The 14,357-nt window shown below is 44.9% G+C and overlaps 1 protein-coding gene across 9 annotated transcripts in view; it reads left to right on the top strand.

The window, feature by feature from the left end:
• The first annotated feature begins 796 nt into the window (after positions 1–796).
• MAP4 (microtubule associated protein 4) overlaps positions 797–14,357 on the top strand; it is a 141,989-nt gene continuing 128,428 nt past the window's right edge. For 5 of the 9 annotated variants that reach the window (XM_063452877.1, XM_063452874.1, XM_063452875.1 and 2 more), the window contains exon 1: positions 814–960. The gene's annotated coding sequence lies outside the window, so the exon portion shown is untranslated. Of the gene's footprint in view, positions 961–14,357 lie in introns of all 9 variants that reach the window. The other 4 variants (XM_063452878.1, XM_063452873.1, XM_063452876.1 and 1 more) reach the window with 3 other exon arrangements.

The raw sequence follows: 14,357 nt of genomic DNA, 5'->3' as shown, positions 1-14,357 counted from the left end.
ATAATGGTGTATTATTATCACAGAGGGTTATTATAATGGTGTATTATTATCACAGAGGGTTATTATAATGGTGTATTATTATCACAGAGGGTTATTATAATGGTGTATTATTATCACAGAGGGTTATTATAATGGTGTATTATCACAGAGGGTTATTATAATGGTGTATTATCACAGAGGGTTATTATCAGTGTGTGTTATCACAGAGTGTCTCCCCCTTTTATATCCCTCAGCTATCTATGACACCCACTATGCCCCGCCTCTCTCCCCATGCCCCGCCCCCGGGGGCTCGCATGCTGTCCTGCCTCTAAGCCAAACTTGCTATTAATCCCAGGAAAGTCCCTGAGCGGGAGGGCACGCCCTTATCGGGCGAACTGATTGGCTGTCCTTTCTGTCACTCATTGTACCGCCCTGGCTGTGATTGGTCAGAGCTCCGCCCAGCCTCCCAGCATGTTACTGTCTCGGAGATACCCGCTTCAGTCACACATATAGCCGCCACGCCCCTAGGGTGACGCTGGGTGTCTGACACAATCCGTGTGATTGACAGGCCGCCGCCTCGCGCTATTAACAGGGAGACACAGCCATCTGCTGTCACTCTCCCGATACACACACACAGCCCCGCCCCCCGGCAGCCAGCTCACACTCTGATTGGCTGTCTGCTGCTGTCCTTCAGCCTGTTGTCTTATTGCCCCGCTCTCCTTCTGTGAGTTTTGTTCTCGTCCTCCCATTGGCTGAGCTCCTGTCGCTGCCTAGCCACGCCCTTTATTCGCATCGGAACTCCTGATTGGTCGAGGTGCCCGGCCTGTGTTTGATCGGCACTTGTGATTGGCCGGCGGCTCTGCCTGTCAGTGGCTCTGGGGGGAGCGGCCGGTGTCCGGAGGGATTTGGTGGCCGCTGTGAGAGGAACGGTTATATCGCGATATATCGCAGTGCGGGCTGTTAGCTGCTCCCACACGGACAGTAAGTACATTCACTTATTATACGGGGTGAGCTGGGCCGCAGAGCTAGCACTCTATCACCGGGCCGCGGAGCTAGCACTTAATCACCGGCTAGCACTCTATCACTGGGCCGCGGAGCTAGCACTCTATCACCGGGCCGCGGAGCTAGCACTCTATCACCGGGCCGCGGAGCTAGCACTCTATCACCGGCTAGCACTCTATCACCGGGCCGCGGAGCTAGCACTTTATCACTGGCTAGCACTCTATCACTGGGCCGCGAAGCTAGCACTCTGTCACCGGGCCGCAGAGTGTTGTTATTATTATTGCCATTTATATAGCGCCAACAGATTCCGCAGTACTTTACAATATTATGAGAGGGGGGATTTTTAGTTTCATTACTGGGCCGCATAGTTAGCACTCAGTGTTGGCTAAATTACTGGGCCGCAGAGCTGGCACTCAGTGGTGGCTAAATTACTGGGCCGCAGAGCTGGCACTCAGTGGTGGCTAAATTACTGGGCCGCAGAGCTGGCACTCAGTGGTGGCTAAATTACTGGGCCGCAGAGCTGGCACTCAGTGGTGGCTAAATTACTGGGCCGCAGAGCTGGCACTCAGTGGTGGCTAAGTTACTGGGCCGCAGAGCTGGCACTCAGTGGGGGCTCCATTACTGTGGTAGGCTGACCTACTGAGCCCCCTGTCACTGTGATGTTTACACCGTGGCCCACAGAGATTACAATCACTGACATCTCCATTATTTGGTCAGGCGCTAACCCACATAGCTTACAATTGTAGGGACATACTCTGGCTGAGCTTGAATTCACTGCTATCCTATGGATTGGTTGAGCAGTGACCTCAAAGACTTACAATCCCTAATTGGACCAGACTTTAACAGAGATAGCAGCAGTCACTGGGAGTTATTTACTAGGTAGGCTGTGGAGATAGGTCTCTGACCCACAGAGCTTGCAATCAAGGGGTGCAGTTTTAATGAGTTGTCATGGCTTCTATGGGTCACAAACCAATGCTGTGGGACAGCCTATCACCTAGGGATCGCCTCCTGCTTTGGACATTAGCAGACTAGTTCTGCTCGTCATCCCTGGAACCAGCTGCCTATTAATGGTTCAGGTCCACAATGCTTGCTCTCATTAGTAGCCTCCAACTGTGTCTAGACCCGCAAAGCTTGCAATCTGTTGGCCTTTCTTATTTCTGGGTTTTGTGTGTCTAGATCTTATAATCCATCACTGGAGGGGGACACTGGCACCCCTCATTGTCCATTCTCTTATCCCCAAAGTGCTGGCATGCTGGGTGTGTCAGTCTCCCACATCCCTGCAGGAGCCCCTGGGAGGGATGGGCTCTGCAATAGCCAGGGCTCCTTTACTTGGCCTCAGTGTAATGTGTACTGACTGGTGATATTAAAGAATATATTCTATACTTCTAGTGTAAATGTGGCATAAAGCTGGTTACTTGGCAGGAATCTTTGTAAAGTGTTTTCCTGGGAATTATGTGTTGGTGTTCCTGTCTGAAGTATGGCCCCCTGTCATGTTGGACACTTTGAGAAGCAGATATGTCCATGGTATAACGAGTTAATGCTGCTCCTTTTTTACCCTTTGTTTTTACATATAATTGGCTTGGTGTGTGCAGGCCCTGGGACGGAATGCTGCTGCAGTACTATGGGAGATATTGATTTAAATAAACATTTATAGATTTAATTTCCATTCCCCCTCCTCCTCACTGATAACCTGAGCTGGTAGATATAATATATTACTGCTTAGGTTTGCCACTTGCCCATAATGTGCCAGGACACACCCATTCCTCCCAGCTCTTTGTGCCAGTCTGATGTTATATCAGAGTAGGCCAGAGCCCCCCAGTTACTATAGGGGTCTGTACAGTTCAGGCTAAGCTCCGTCCATGTACTAATGTAATGTCTATTCTGCCTATAGCTTCTATTGTGTACAAATATGTACGCCACGAATACTGTGTATGTTGCTGTATGTGAAAATAGAGTACGGTTAGTCCTTGCAAGTTACGTAGTGTGAGCAATATGTGAAGGCCCAGTACGTGATTGACAAGCAGCTTGTTCTATATGGTGCTCCATACTGAGATCTGTCAATCATTCTGAGATAGATCAGGTGGGTATATAGAGTCCGTATGTGATTTGCAGAATTAGTTTACAAACCGGTTAGCAGTGAATCTGTGTTGTTTAATTTCAGAGCTTCGATTTTGGAAGGCATCCTCCCAGTGTGAGTAATTTGCTCTCTGTTAGGAGACTTGTTACTTTGTTGTGATTATATGAATTCTGCTTGCTTTGAAAATGGCTATATTGACATTTAGTGTGTGCCTGTCTTTCAATCTTATGTGATTATATTTTATGATTGCTATATTTTGCAATATTGTATAGAGTATATGCTGCTTTTATTCCATGAATCTCTTTTCATATGTTGTTTTGTAATATTTTCTAATCTCCGTGGACTCCTTTCCTGTTCTCTTGCTATGCCCCTGTGATTTGCATGTCTCCATATACTGTGACCCTTTCTGTTTGCTTTTAACACTGCCTTAGGTCGGTTAATGGCTTCTGTTAAGCAGCTCACTATCCCTTTATTTAAAGGATTTTATAATATTGGGGCTAAGTCTTGTCACTGCCAAATCTGCATGTTGTCCATAGCAGTCCCTTGTTTTGGTATTGTCCCCGGCCCTCTGTCAAGCTGCCCCGGAGGTTCTCCCCCGGCCCTCTGTCAAGCTGCCCCGGAGGTTCTCCCCCGGCCCTCTGTCAAGCTGCCCCGGAGGTTCTCCCCCGGCCCTCTGTCAAGCTGCCCCGGAGGTTCTCCCCCGGCCCTCTGTCAAGCTGCCCCGGAGGTTCTCCCCCGGCCCTCTGTCAAGCTGCCCCGGAGGTTCTCCCCCGGCCCTCTGTCAAGCTGCCCCGGAGGTTCTCCCCCGGCCCTCTGTCATGCTGTGTCATGGCCATCCTGATTACTCATTCTCTAATGGCTGAACTCTGTGTGTTATGCAGTAATTGGTTTGGAAGCCCAGTGATGATCTGGCTTTCTTAACAGCAGAATGGCCAGAGCACAGTTAACCTCCATTATTTGCGGCCCACCAGGCAGACCCATTTATTGTAGAGGTGAATGACTGATCTTACTGGCCGAGATCAGTGCTTGGTACACGGTTGCAGTCCAATCAATTGACTGATTATTTCAAATTACACTTTTTAGTGCATAGCCCTGTGACATTGGTTAACAATAGCGTGCTTTCATGTCAGACCTGCACGCGCATGTGTGCTGGCCCATTTACCTGTACCACATTACATCAGAGTAAATTTAATCTTCCAGACAGGAAGCAGTACCTACCTAGTCCTACATTAACTGGATCATTACTGTGCAGACTAAAATTCATTACAATACTGGAATTCTTTTCTCTAAACTAAATAAAAAGGGGGTTGTTTGGTGGGTGTTTATTTGATTTTTATTTTTTTTCTCTTCTTCTCCTGGGCATTGTTTATATACTACTTTTTAAAACAGTGGGTCAGATCCAGCCTAGATTAACTAGTGGTAGAGACAGTGTTTTGAAGGAAAGAATATACGTTTCTCAGGAGAAAGACTTGAATTTCCAATAGTCTGTGAGTAATACATTCTCTTTTTACGTTTTGGAAACGCTTGCTCCTGACTAATAACCATTTCTGCAGACTCACTCTACCATCTGAGAGTGTCACTCCGCTTTAGCTGCTAGCCTGCAGAGGTTATGTTTAGAATGCTCTGGGTGAATGTGCAGGATCGGGGACGTGTCGGTTATTGGATAAGTATACTATGTATGGCGGAGGGGGTTCTGGGCTCGGATTGGTTTACTCATGTATGGCGGAGGGGGTTCTGGGCTCTGGTTTACTCTGTATGTATGGCGGATAGGGTTCTGGACTCGGATTGGTTTACTCTGTATGTATGGCGGAGGGAGGGAGTACTGGACTCGGATTGGTTTACTCTGTATGTATGGCGGATAGGGTACGGGACTCGGATTGGTTTACTCTGTATGTATGGCGGATAGGGTTCTGGACTCGGATTGGTTTACTCTGTATGTATGGCGGAGGGAGGGGGTTCTGGACTCGGATTGGTTTACTCTGTATGTATGGCGGGGGGTTCTGGACTCGGATTGGTTTAGTTTGCCTGGAGGGACAGTTGTAGCTTGCTGCATACATTTAGTGTACCCTGGTTTATCCTTTGAGGCTCTCACTGTTACTTGCATGTAGTAGGAGTCAGGGGCAACTGTTGGAAGATATATTGAGATCCATCATCTGTCTATTGCTTGCAAGCTGTTGCCAGGAGAGGAGTGTTTGTGGAATTCTCCAGAGACCAGTGTTTTGTATGACATGCGGGTCTCTGATTACAGAGCAGGGAAGGGCAACTTAGAGATACCTGCTTCTCCTCTACCTCCTCATTATAATAGTCACATGAACTGGTAGCAAACACCTTGGAGTAAGCCCTCACAGCGCTGCCACTACAGAAACCTTCATATCCGTGCGTTACGACTATGACCAATACCCTTTAAAGACATGCTGTTTAATTGTAGATGGAAAACCAATTTTTATTTTGTCTGTGTGACCCGTTCCCCAGCTTCCCAGTGCGGACGCTATAGTTGAGTCTTACAGCGTCAGCGACGTGCTCTATACTTGGGCTGGCTGTTGGGGGATGTATATAGAGGCTGACTGCTGTCTGGGCTGCGTGTAGAGGCTGTCTGTGAGCTGGTGTTGGAATGGGAATGTTTTGTATATTTTAGGGCTCTGTGAGGGTCTGTGGGTATAATGTATCCCAGTGACAGATTATCTGTGGCTCTCACCCCCCATGGGGGAAGCTCATTGTCCCGTGTGAAGGCGTGGTGGGCCTCTCTGTCTGGGATGAGACCGTTATTGGCTCGTAGTGTGGTGGTCAGGCGGGGATAACTGTGGCATTACATCACAGAATCTGAATACAGTATGTCTGGACTGGACAAAGATATAGCATTTCACAGGCTCTGCTGTCTGGGAGGGAGGTGGGGACATGGCTTGTGACTACAGGGAGATGCAGTGATCTTACAGCATGTCACTCCTGCATACAAAGGGTATGGCACAGAAAGGGTTAATCAGTGGATTACTGCTTCATTCCTACAGTATAAACACACTTCACCCAGGAGAGAAGTTTACACGGATTACCCAGCATGCACCATGGCCCTCTCTCCTTGATGGCTGCGCTCTCTGCAGTTTTTAAGTCGTGGATAGTGTTTTAGTAATGGTTCTGATCTTTGGATGAATTCTAATGGAAACCTTGTTTTCTGTTACATGTGTCCAGGTGTTAGTTACCAGATTGGTTGTTCCCTGCATTTACCTAGAATCAGGAGCAGTTTCTGTATAACTGCACACCGTCAGGTTATTCATTGAAATGAGAATTCAGAGGGAGTTTCTAAGGCCAGAGTAGTCAAACTGGAGGCATAGATGATTAGGCCATTTTTTCAGTCTGATAGATTGACTTTGAATTCTCACGTTGGTGAATAACCCAGCATGTTTGTGGTGTTGGACCTGATTGCTGCAGAGTCTTCCCTGCCAAAAGTGATGGAAATGTGTGAAAGGTAAGAGATGTCTCTGTATTCGGAGTATGCGCTGAATGATGGCAGATTTGCGGCTTCATTCGTAGCATATCTGGCTTGTTGTTGTTCATTTTGCGACTCGTCTGTTCTCAGGTATTGTCTCCTTATTCTGTGAGCACCTTAGCCTCGCCCTTTGTTCCCGTGCAGTCTGGAAGAAATGGTGCAGAACGAATGAAATCCAATAAATATCAGCATGTTCTGTCAAAGTCCTTTACACCTTGATTTCCAGTGATTCCTTGACATCCACTCGCTCTGCCAACAGTTCTGCTTGATTGACCTTTCTGTATAAGCCTGCTGCGCATGGGCTGCCTGTTAGTCTCTGAGCACTATTTATCTTTCCGTACCTCCACTAAACCACTCTACAGCTTGCTATTCATTTATTTGTGTCCTATGAGCTAAAGTAACAGAATAAAAGAATTCTCCTGGAAATGCCAGCGTGTTCATTTCTGCTGGGCACATGGTCGACGTGCTGATGTAAAAGTGACGTGTCCCAGAATTCCTGTAGCATGGAGACCCTGCATGATCCTGTGCCTCTGGGTGCTTTTATCTGTCTGTAAGGGATTCGTCCATCGAGGTAATGTAGTTTAATGCTGCAGCCTTCCTATTTCCTGGGATTTGTCCAGACCTGTCAGAATGCATTTGATTATTTGAATAGTTTTAAGTTGAAATCCCGCAGCCCAACAAAATAATGTGTTGCTGCTTTAATGATCTGAATAGAAATTTTAGATAGCCTTAATACCGTTTCTTAGAAAGTATTATGTTTTCATGCAGTGTGTGGTTCTTGGTGGCTTAGTGATGAGAAAGGGCTGGTGTGCAGGAATTGTAGGGAATAGGTTTCCATGTGGGATTGTGTGCGGTTCCCTGCGCCGTTAAGGCTAGGCTGGTGTGCGGTTCCCTGCGCCCTTAAGGCTAGGCTGGTGTGCGGTTCCCTGCGCCCTTAAGGCTAGGCTGGTGTGCGGTTCCCTGCGCCCTTAAGGCTAGGCTGGTGTGCGGTTCCCTGCGCCCTTAAGGCTAGGCTGGTGTGCGGTTCCCTGCGCCCTTAAGGCTAGGCTGGTGTGCGGTTCCCTGCGCCCTTAAGGCTAGGCTGGTGCGCAGTACTTGGTAGGCTTCTGGAAGGAGGTGGGGAGCCAGGTGAAGCAGCATTCCAGGTAACTAACCATTTTGATAAGCGACATACCTGAAATCTTGGCTTGTATGTATTGTCTACTCCCTGCTTAGCAATGCTGTTTTTCTGTAATGGGATTTTACCAAGCTCTCTGGTAGCTTCATTATAATTCAGTATAGGATACATATTATGCTGTGATGCTGAATTTTCTAAGAATCTCCCTTTTTTGCCTGTGTCTTGGAAGCGGTCCCTTTTCATCCTTGATCCAAATCCCACCACTTACAGTATGATGGCATTTCAGGAAGAACATTTTCTGAGGCCTACTCCTCCCTGTTTCTTTGCGATTAATATTTTGTTACTGTTATTGTGCCCATGTCGTGTCTGACATGTTTGTGTCCTTTTTTTATATACCATACTGCTCACCCCACGCTCCAGCCTTGATTAGTGAGTCCACACCTTAACCCACACATTCCCAGCAATTAAATGGCCTCTTGTTCTCCCTTGGAATCCTACATAGATTCTTTTCATATATCTCATGTGTGGTCGGTCCATTCGTCTGGCTCCAGTCTGATCCTGAGGGTTCGTGTTTTGCTAAAATAAGAATTTCCAAATGCTGTGTCCATTCCCATAGATGTGCATGTTACTGTGTCATTCTCTGTCCCTCTCTGGGTTTCAGGATAATAATTGATAGAACACCTTTTATTTGGTAACCTTCACAATTACTCATTTCTGTAAACTTTGTTCCATAATTGCAGGCGGAACCTTTTACGTTTTCTTTGGGCTGTTCAGTTTCTGGTGGTAAAGGGGGTGGGGTACAGAATGGGTGCTATGGGAGGCCCGGTGAGACGGGAATCCTAAATAGATCTGCCTGCCCGCCTGCCCGTGTATGTATATCAGAATAAGTGATAATGGGCATGTGGCCAATGTAAGCTGCTTGACGCGCAGCACTTTTTTCCCTAAAATTGTCTTCTAGGAAGTGTGATGCCTCATTTTGTTGTTGCACTATAGAATATTGCTGATTAATGTGACTTGTGGAGAGCATACTTGTATTGGATACCTGGTAGAGGTGGAATGGCCTGTTTTACCATGAGACCGATTTTTAATGTATTAGTACAGGAATGTGATGGATGTCAGGCTTGCAACATGAATTCCTCTTCAGAACCAACCACTGCTCCTCTCCAAGATGTGAAATGTTACACGAGTCGCCTCTAAGCCTGGCTTCAATGTAAACCGACTTCATATGCCATATGCCTGTATCCCCTCATAGTGTGTTCTTTCGATATGCTAAGTGACCATTAGCAGTCAGGAGACCATTGTCTTCCTGTGTCCTATCCAAAAGAAACATTTATAATAACCCACTAATGAACAATCATGCCTTACAAAAAGAGTATAAATATGGCTAGCACGACTTAAGCTGTTTGGAAGGAATTGTGAAGTCTGTGGTATGGAGACATGATTAACAAGTTTCCAATTTCTATGGACTTGATAAATTGCAAAGAAATCAATAGATCCGAGAATTATTTCTGTGGCTAGCACAAAAGAGCTAATAAGATAAAGTTTCCGTTTGTATTGATGGTGATCTGGAACACAAGGGGGAGGAGGTCACATTGTATGCCTTCCTTCCACCTATACCACATTTGGGCCGGCTTAGAAACCTGAGATGAATCCGAAAGGTATAAATCTGATGATGTGCTTACTAGGGGTCAAGATCTAGTTTGGAGTAAGTTGCCATCTTTCCTCTACCATCTATGTGAATAGTTGTTTTTTTTGTTAACTTCTCGTTTTTATTTGCTGGTGTATTTGTATGTCATCTGTCTTTCTATGCTCTGATTTATATATTTTTTTTGCTCGTAATAAATATTTCTCTATGGAGTACTGCAACTCGTGACCTGATCAGACCAATTTATTAGTAATTTGAAATCGCATAGATCTTGTGCTAAATTGTATTTTGTGGATTTTTTTGTCTAATTTTAGTTAACTTGTGAGTGACCAAGGCACCCCATTTTTATATATATATATATATTATTGGTGGTGGCAGCGTTTGTTGGCATGCGTGGTGGTAAGGGTGTTTTTATCATTATTTTCCTAACGTCCAAGCGGCAGTCATAGCAAATGGGGGATGTGGTTGCCCATTTCCCACAGGACAGGTAGCATTAAGAAAGGTTACAAAAACAAAATGCAGTGCCCACCCCAGTCTCCTCCCTTTCAAGCCTCCATCCTGAGCTTGTCAGTATTTGCCTGTCCTCGAGAGAGAGAGCTCTCCCTATCCTTGACTAGACTGGGTGAGGGGCTGCAGCTCCAGAAAGGATTGCTTGGCCTGTGCGCTTGTCCTTTAGTTAACATGGGAAATGAACACACAACTGGCTCATGTGCTTCACTCCATCATGTAAAGGCCTTATTCAAATTGTTTACAATCTAGTCCACAGCCAGACCATATCCAACAACAAGAGCCAAAGCCATTAGTTGGTCCATCTTATAACTTTTAATGAAACTCTGTCTTAGTGGTTTTTCATATAAATTCTGCCTACGTGGAAAGCTTAAAAGTGATAGTGATACTTTAAACTCTTATCAATCCAGGAACAAAACTCCGACCTCTAGGCCAAGTTCTGCCATAAAGGACCTATTTTCGAGTTTTCCATATAATTAAGTAGTTGCACAGTGTAATGTCAGCCCTGGAGCAATAAAGATTGCAATCTCCTTTTTGTGAGGTCTTGAGCTGTGTGATTACTGGGCTGTTTAAAGGGGCATTATGCACAGTTTGTTTAACCTAGTTCATCTGAAAGGCCAAGGTTGGGTTATTTACTAACCTCTGATTTGTAGCATATTTAAATCCCAAATGGCATATATAGCTAAAAAAGATGATTCCGCTATAGTGACAGCTTGGCTATTTTATTTTTTCACACACATTAACATTTCTATAGATATTGGAAAAGTAATCACCACATTTGAAATTAGACGTATTCCTTTGCTACTGAAGATTTAGCAAATGTTAACATAATCCAGTTCAGACCAGGCACAGGCAGGGCACAATGTATTGAGGAAGTAAAATAGAAACCTTGTTTCTTTTCTCCTCCTCCTCTGAATGCTCTCTCTAGGCTGATTGCCAGGCGCAATGGGCGGAGCTTATAACAATGATTGACGGGGAGCCAAGATGGAGGCGCACATGTACAGGATAACAATGTGGCTTTCTACACTTAACTTTATTTTTTATACCACAAAAATACCGGTTTCTTAAATGGATAGTTGAGCATCATGTTACAATTCTTGGTAAGTTTGCCTTTCAACTTGCCTTACACACAGCCTGGTCCTCCTCCAGTAAGGTCATGGGGGATGGATATTCTTCTATCACTCAATCAGTGCGTCTCTATAAGATGTACACCTAATCCAGTCATTCTCCTAGAGCAGTACTTTCATGCTGTCTCTGGCTGTAAAATTGATTCAGTAACTGAATTATCTCCGGTCTGGTACCCCTAGTGGCTTACTGAATGAAACCTCTTAACTTAAAATTAGGTTTTTATAAGTGTCTGTCTGTCTGTCCTTGTCTCTGTCCCTGGCTCAGACTGGATGGGTCTCTGTCCCTGGCTCAGACTGGATGGGTCTCTGTCCCTGGCTCAGACTGGATGGGTCTCTGTAGACTGGGCCCTTATTTACGGACTGTCCTGGCTCGGACTGGATGGGTCTCTGTAGACTGGGCCCTTATTTACGGACTGTCCTGGCTCGGACTGGATGGGTCTCTGTAGACTGGGCCCTTATTTACGGACTGTCCTGGCTCAGACTGGATGGGTCTCTGTCCCTGGCTCAGACTGGATGGGTCTCTGTCCCTGGCTCAGACTGGATGGGTCTCTGTCCCTGGCTCAGACTGGATGGGTCTCTGTCCCTGGCTCAGACTGGATGGGTCTCTGTCCCTGGCTCAGACTGGATGGGTCTCTGTCCCTGGCTCAGACTGGATGGGTCTCTGTAGACACAGACGATTTTGGCCTGCTGAGAATGTGTTACCTGGAAATGATGGAGCTTTACTAAAAATGCCATAATATGTGATGTAAGCCTGAATTGACAGTGGGAGCAGAGCCCTGGAGAATGGTGGCAGAAGATAAACAGAGATTGTGAAATTTGATTTTATCCACGCAGCCATTGTTTTTCTAATGTTACCCAGCATTTAAATGCTCATTATTGCATGCCTGTAAAACACTCCTTACATAAAACATTCCTCTGTTTTTTTATTGCACGGTTATTTAGAACTGTACTATGTTTTATGGTCTGCAAGAAACACATGCTGTTATTGGATGTAAGTGCTCTTCAACCCAGAAAAATATTAGCATTTAGTTGTCCTGTTAAAGGAGTATTGAATCTGTGTACTTCCTGCTCTTTTTTATGTCTTTTTAAAAACGGTTTAATTTTCTTTTGAAGATGCCTATGGTTTATCTAGTCTGATGGCCAGTTTCTATGGAAGTAGCGTTGTGCTTTTATGGAATACAGTGCTTCGGAAGCTGTGGGGATGGCCGTCTGAGAAAACAAAACGCCATGAACAGGCAAATGTTACCAAAAAAATTTGGTTACCGTATTTTAGATTGAAATGACCCGTAAAACGATGTAAAGCACACAAAACACTCTAAAAATTATTTTAATTACATATATAAGTAAAGGATTAGTGGCAGTGTACAGGGCAGTGTACAGCAAATGGGATATTCTGTCTGGACAGGAAAAGGTTAGACGAAGGAGGTCTCTGCCTCAGGGGAAAGTGAGTCGTCCTAGCGGGCCTGGCTCTCTTATGACTTCTGCCAAATGCCATGCTGGATGTGGTAAAGATGCACCTGCTGGGAAGTCATGTGAGTGGAATGCACACACAGGTTGCAATGCGTTCTACCGGGAGATCGCAGAGCGTTATTTGCAATTAAATATCCAAATTTCAGACGCCAAATTCAAAATTTCACAAGTTCAGGACCATGGAGGATCTAAGCCTCAACTACCTGCTTGCTGGGTGCGCTCAGTTCTGTTGCAGTGTGCTCTCATTAGCCCTCCAGCAAGCAGGCCATTAAGGTAAGACTTCCTGCTTTTATCTTATGGTCTCCCGTCCAAAAAAAATAGCCCTTTAATGAGTTTAGCTATTTTTAGTCTCTTTTTAATTTTATAGCCTGTTTAATATTAAGTATTCTGATATACCTTCTGAAATAGGGAAATATGATTTTTTTTTTGTTCCAAAACCACTTGCTGAAAATGTGGTTAGTTATAAGAACCGCTGCTATTCAACATGCACAGGAACATGAATAGTTAAGGCCCAACGTTTTGGGTTAGATTCCCAAGAAATACATTTATATGGGTGAAAAATCAGTGTAAATTTTATTTAAAAAAAAATTAGAATGGCATTTGACTTGCTTGCAGATTCCACATCAGAAGCATTAAAACTATTATCTAAAGCGATGGGTCTCTCCAATGTGTCGATGTGCAGTATGGCTTAGGAGCTCGTTGGCGGACTCTGCTTCAAACAATTCCCATTGAACAGTGAAGACTATATAGGTCCCAGCTTGCTCAAACAGATGGCAGAAGGAAAAATGGCCTTCCCGACAGATCGGATAAAGGACAAGTGAAATAAGACCTTCTTCCATAGAAACACTTCTTCTAATAAAGATGCCTTTCGTAAACCTAAATCAAGAAGGAGCCAGAGACAATCCTTTTGATTGTTTTAACAGATTTTTCTTTTCCCTTGTTCTTATAAAGGATTGCAGATTATGACTCCAGTACAGTAGGAGGACGACTTCTACATTTAGTTTCAGAATGATTCTTTAGATTTTGCAGAAGGGGAAAAAAGTACCTATGTTATCAGTTCAGGTCTCTTCCTTTTATTCTCTCCTCAGCTCCGCAAATTTATACCAAGATTCTGGTCATCACAGCGGCTCAAAGGTCTCAATATTGACCCACTATTGTTTCACGAATGACTTCTCCTAGCTTCCTCAGAAGAACCGCTCTGAAAAAAACAACAACCGTGCAATGGCTAAGCAAACATGGATGGATTCAAAATCTGGAAAAATCTGAATTGATTCACACACAATGTTTTGGGGTCTCATCATCCACTCTGTCTAGATGAAGATATTCCTTTCAGAAGAGAAGGCGATCTTCAGATCCATTATGGTGTTACAAAGATGATCTGTTTTATAAGGGAAGCAGTGAGGCTGTTAGTGTCATGGAAAAGACAGGATCCAACAGGCAAATAGAAGTGAAGCAATTATAAAGGAAACCACAAACTTATTACCGGACCTTTAGAATTGCAGGATTTAACACACCAAGAATAGTACAAGAGAAGCTGCGGTCAGGGATACAAAATTACCGTAAGGAAAAGCCAAAGGTCAAGGACAAGAGCAGTGAGAATAGTCAAAGAGTAGCAAAGATCAAAATTACAGAAAATACAAGAAATAAACGCGCTCTCGGATTAACCATTAAATGGAAACCACGACCGGGGCATCAATCAATTGCTAAAGTGGGTTTAAATAGCCTAAGGAGGTTTCCTATTGGTTGCTGGGACCTGGTGACACCAAAATGTTTGTGCACATGTCTGTTTCTTTAAATCGCAGCTTATGGAAACGCCAGCGCGACTTCCGGCCGTGTATTGTGGAGAACGGAGGAAAACCCGGCAAGAGGTAAATTTCTTTGTTCATGTGTCTGCGCTGAATGGATGCAGCCACACGATCCGACCGGCCGGGCACGTGGCCTCCCCGGTCCAG

Source organism: Pelobates fuscus, chromosome 4 (genome assembly GCF_036172605.1).
Source record: "Pelobates fuscus isolate aPelFus1 chromosome 4, aPelFus1.pri, whole genome shotgun sequence".
In the NCBI taxonomy this organism is placed as follows: domain Eukaryota; kingdom Metazoa; phylum Chordata; class Amphibia; order Anura; family Pelobatidae; genus Pelobates; species Pelobates fuscus.
This window is presented reverse-complemented; position numbering and strand designations above follow the sequence as displayed.